This window comes from Mytilus edulis, chromosome 1, assembly GCF_963676685.1.
Source record: "Mytilus edulis chromosome 1, xbMytEdul2.2, whole genome shotgun sequence".
Taxonomy (NCBI): Eukaryota; Metazoa; Mollusca; class Bivalvia; order Mytilida; family Mytilidae; genus Mytilus; species Mytilus edulis.
In genome coordinates, this window is record NC_092344.1 from 100669785 (window position 1) to 100675899 (window position 6115).

The following is a 6115-nucleotide window of genomic DNA, read 5'->3' on the forward strand; positions in this document are numbered from 1 at the left end:
GATAGACTGTAAGTTCCAGGGAGTATAGCGAGCCAAGTAGCTAGTGCAAAGGCGTGAACATATGGAAATTGTTAGATTGAAATTTGCTTATAAACATTTTGGAAATAATTTTCAATCAAATCCACACCGCAAAGCTCTTACACCTTGTCAAGATTTGGCTACACTATATGTCTTTATTGGTTTGTCAAAGATTTTGCCTTGAGCATCATAATTCACTAGTCTTTTATCTTATATTTCATACTCATGCTGATATTTTTTCTTATATTTTATTTTGTTTTGTATAACATACATCTCAATGATGTTTCTTTATTATAAATTGTTTTTGTTTTGTTTCTCTACTGCTGTTATAAAATTTATCCAATCATTAATGCTGTTCTTAAAAATAAAACATGTTGAAATTTAGTTTGTGTACAGTGTATGACCTATAAGATGACTGAAAACATAAAAAGGCATACAATGTAGTACTAGTAATAAAAAAATCCAAATGTGTTGATTACATAATTTCTCCAGAGCCCTTTCATTCTTAAACACAAAAGAAAATTCTTTTCGAAGCAGCCCTTCAACAAGTTTAGACAGTTTACAGACCCTCAAGTTATCACAAACATATCTTTAACACATTTCTGCTTTCGGTCTATTCTTATCCAATGTGACCGTGATATTAGAACAGGGAATCGGTATAGGTTTTTTTCTTATTTCACATTTCTTTCAGATATTTAAATTTAGTTTTAACTCAAATAAGCATGGTATTTGCTCATTGTTGAAGCCTGTTTGTGACCTATAATTGTTAATCAGTTTCGTTGCCATTTAGTGTCTTGTAAAGAGTTGTCTCATTGGCAATCATACCTCATCTTCATATTTGTATAAAGACATTAATCATCCAGAAAACAATTTATATTTAAGTAAACGAAATAACACTTTATAAATTTTGTGAGTTCGAAGCTCTTTCCTTGAAACTCCATCACCGGAAACACTCGGATTTAAACATTAATAAGCCCGGGATGTATTAACCTGAATAAATAAATCCAGTCGTTATATCACGCTCCCTATCGATCACTACATCCTCTGGAGGACAATGACCGTAAGGGGGCGCTGTAACTATTCGAGTTAGGGATGTATAAATACACAGAAACGTAAGGAGCTACTGGTATAAATATGACTGAAGGAAATCATAAAATGTTGATCGCAAGTTGTTTTCCCTCCCCAATTTCTACAGTCAATTTAGGTTATTTGTAAATGGCAACATTTCCCCATTTAAGAACAGTTTATATGAAAACTGAATGAAACGTTATTGACCTCTAAATATTAATTTTAGGCTACCAACTTTTTATCCAGAAATAAAAAAATCTATTTCAGTCATACCTGTTGCCTTTTACATCAACATGTGCGACATAAACCAAAAATCGTAATCTACAAAATTAAAACCTGATCAATACATGTAGATTGATAAATATTATAAGGATTATTCGAATCAACGTGGATCTTCCAATCCTGTCTAATATAATTCATACTAATATTGGTGGTTCGTTATATTCTTTCTCTTTTCAAACATTCAATGATTATGATATGTTTGCTTTAAATTTAAAAAGTAAACAATCTATTGTTTGTTTTAATAAGTATTTTTTCCTTTAATTTGTGAATTATAGTTATCCCTACTTTATATTTCCTATTATCTCGCATAAACTTACTAAATCACAATAGACATGATAAGAATTTTTTTTTTAATAAAACTTCATTAAGTGGAAAATAATTATTTGACTACTTATACGTAAAAAGTAAAAATTAATTTTGTACAAACAATATTATCAAAATATTTATAAAAGATATGTTAACTGTTGTGGATACATCCTCCTACTGTATATAAACACACGTTTAAACGTGTATTGACTTAATTGCTGTGTAAACTTTTTAACTTAAAGTTTCTAGTCTATATAGTGATTACCTTTTCAAACTTTAATCACATCAATTTCAGTATTCATTTTGTATACGTAAATAAGAAAATATTTTAAACTACCTTCACAACAACTTTGATTTAGATGATAGGTACCCATTACAGTGTGTTATGACTTTGAAGGGGAGCGTTGACATCTCGCTATTGTCTCGCCATAATAAAAAGTACTTGGAATTTTACATTGTATTATTTAGTTTTTAAAACATTGCTTATTGACATCTCGCTATTGTCTCGCCATAATGAAAAGTACTTGGAATTTTACATTGTATTATTTAGTTTTTAAAACATTGCTTATTGACATCTCGCTATTGTCTCGCCATAATGAATAAAATTGAGAAAGGAAATGGTGAATATGTCAAAGCGACAACCACCCGACCATAGAGCAAACAACAGCCGAAGGCAACCAATGGGGAAAACTACTTGGAATTTTACATTGTATAATTTAGTTTTTAAAACATTGCTCAATATCGATCTCACCAGATTTTCATCTTTTACTTTGTTGAGCATGGAAATAGAACTAGGATACTATTTTTTATCATTCCACAATAAAACCACCGAACAAGAGCATTAAAAAGCCAGAGTTTATGGTGACTGTCAATCATCCAATAAAAACAATGTGGTATGATTCCAAATGAGACAACTATCCACTTAAAGAAAATGAATATCAGGACTGCACCCTCACATGCGAAAAAACCATAAAATATACTAATATTCATTTTAATTCAATTGGTGTAAGGGTTTCCAATAGCAAGGAATTGTATCTACATAATCAACTTATATGATGTCATTGTGACTTTCTGACTTTATAAACAAGAAACTGGGTGTTAATCACATTCGCACAAAGCCTTATTCGCCACCCCTTTTAAAATCTTCTTCTCTGTACAATTTGCGTTTGGAAACCACTGTTACAAACACCAATTCAAACCAATACAAACTTACGGCTATCATCTTGGATAACCCCAGTCACAGAATTTTCAGACCAGTTCGCATTTGAAGACAAAGAAAAGGAGAGCATATTCTTTCTAAAACGTTTCTTTGCCAAGTAAGAACTCTATGCCATCAAAATGGACAATGTCCTTCACAAATCAGTTCACTCGAAAATGCCTCCCTGCTCTAAAGATCAGTCTGTACCTATCATTCGTTATGCTTATACTAGTTACTTTGTGCGAGTTCACCATTTATATATTGTTCATCTGGTTATGTTATTGCATTCCAATAACTGCACAATGTGTTATCGAAATGCTGACATATTGTGATCCCAAACCCATTAATTGGAAACACAACGACAAAATACTGATGGATTCAGTTGGGGATTATGTCAGGCAATTCACTTGGAAACTCAACATATGAATCGCAATGCTTACCAGGGAGGAACTCCTAATTAATTTTAAGTCGTCTTGTGTTTTCCTTTGAAACTTAAGGCAAGGAAAACTGTTTCTTCGTTCTCTGTATTGGATACTATAATCATTTAGTGTCCTTGCACATGATTTTGCTCTAGTCTCTAAGTGCTCTACAAAATTCTTTCTAAATTATTCAAATCAATTTTATTTTATCACTAATGAAAGGTGGATTTTAAATTTATTGTAAAACTACCCAATCGAGGAGTGGCGTGAATCAGATGTGGATACTAAAATGTTTTAAAGATCTGTTTAGAGTAAATACAATCGAAGTCTATGTCCTCTTGTAGTATTGTATCAACACATGTAATTGTTTTACCCTTTTCACAATTATTTCTCATTCCCAACCTTAATAACTGGTCCTGCTCTATAACATGAAACAGATCTAGAGTAACCAACCTAGATACATTGTCATTGTCTTAGGGAGGAGGGATATTTTGCACTGTCCAACATATCACAATGGTTCAAACAAAACAATTCTCTCAAACTGACATTATCACGATGCTTGATTACTTGATTGACAGCATATATTTTACATTTACAGTATGTATTGTAATATTCAATCGGCACTCCAATGGGAACCAACTTAGATGATGTCCTCTCGATAAGTATTTTAAAGTCTTTTGACTATCATTAACGCATCTATCACACCGACTTTAAAACAATGGATGTAACAGATCCAGATCAGTCTGCCCCATGTCTTGACAATTGACAATGAGGGTCGTTTGAGAACAAAACTTTACAGTATGCCCTTCTTCTTGTCGACTTGTTCCTTTATTCATTATAGGCCGACTTTATACAGGAAATTATAAGGAAGAAGGAAAAGAAGTGAGCAGTATCCTTAAACTTTAGTTTACGCTATACAATGATGTTCTCTCACTAAATAATTAATTATGGTGATGTTGAACGCATCTATCCAATCAAACTTGAGATATATGATACAACGTATAAAGTTAAGTTTGTCTCATTCCTTGATCTACATCTGAAATTGACAACGCGGGTCGTTTATAATAAAACTTTACCACTAGGGGGATGTTTTCAGCTTCCCAATTATAAACTGTCCATTTCTATGTAACAACTTTCAAGTAGCGCATGCAAACGAAGTATTATATAACTCCCAGTTGATATGATATTCCATGTTTGTATATCCTATCATGATTTCCTTGATAGAGGGTTTCTGCTCACAAGGAAGCTATTAAACCATGAGTTCCAAGTGGTAAAGTTGAAAACATTCCAGTTCACGTTTCCACAAATGAGACCTACAGAATTAGACTAATTACCGGGTTTTTACTAATATAAGCATCACGACAATGCAACATACGAAGCAGGATCTACTTACCCTTCTGGGACCATCCCCTTTTTCTTTGCTGGGGGGTGGGGGGGGTGGGGGTGGGGCTTCGTGTTACTCATTCTTTTTTTCTGATGTATTGTGAACTGGTGTTTGTCGTTTGGTCGTTTTTCGTGTTTTGCCATTGCGTTGTTAGTTTATTTTCGACTCGCGATTTCCCGTTGGTATTTATCCCCTCTCTATAGTTTCACATGTGTGTTATTATGAATCAAAGCGAAGGCATCATTAAACGAAAAATCGACACATATTAATTAATGTGAGGATAAGCATTCTTTAATGCGATATCCTTATACTTTAAAGTAGCATACATATTATCGGCATGTTACGGTTATAATTAATATACTAGTACAATTTGATTTTACCGTTTGCATTGCAGACAATTAAAACCTTGCGCAACAAATAATTGTTTGCTTCAATCTTTATTTCGTGCTGTACCGGATTTTATTTTATAATGAGTAAGATCGTTTTCTGGTAGTTGCCTAGTAATAGTTTTTATCTCTTCACTTTTTTTAAAGTAAAATATCTTCTAAACATTGTAAATACTCAACCGGTACCTTAAATAAAAGCAACAGTAGTATACCGCTGTTCGAAAGTCATAAATCAATTGAGAGAAAACAAATCCTGGTTACAAACTAAACCTGAGGGAAACACATCACCTATAAAAAGAAAATAACGAAACAACAGCAACAGTAAAGAGAAACAACAAAAAACGACAATGTAGCACACACAGAAACGAACTTTAAAATAACAACTGCCATTTTCCTGACTTTGTACAGGACATTTTACGGGAAATGGTGGGTTGAACCTGATTTTGTGGGTAGCCAAAACTCGAGCTTTTATGGCAAGGTTAAACGTAACACTAAAATGACAACATTACATGACAGGACTACAGTACAAATAAATGCAAGAACATTCAGGACAGAGACATACACAAATAAACAATGCAATAATACATTTCAACATGCTAATAGTTATCAAAGGTACCAGGCTTATAATCTAATACACCAGACGTGCGTTTATTTTACATAAGACTCATGAGTGACGCTCAGATCAAAATAGTCAGAAAGCCTAATAAGTATAGAAAGCGTTGATGACCCAATATTTAATATCTGAGAAAGACCTACATAATCGTTTCATTATGTAAAACATTTGAATACATAAATTGCTCAAATCTAAACACTAGCACAACGACTGGAGCAGGAAATGAATATATTTAACGAGCGCATTGTTCTACACGATCTTGACGTGCTGATACGAATCTTTGTGTCGAAATTGTAATTTTCTGTCTAATGTTTTAGAATCTTTTACCATTATTTCTCTTTTCATCATTTTGTTTAATTTTAATACATTGTGTTGTCTGTCCAACTTCAATTGATAGCCACAGTCACTCCTTTTGTTTCTTTGTAGTTTCTAAAAATGTAT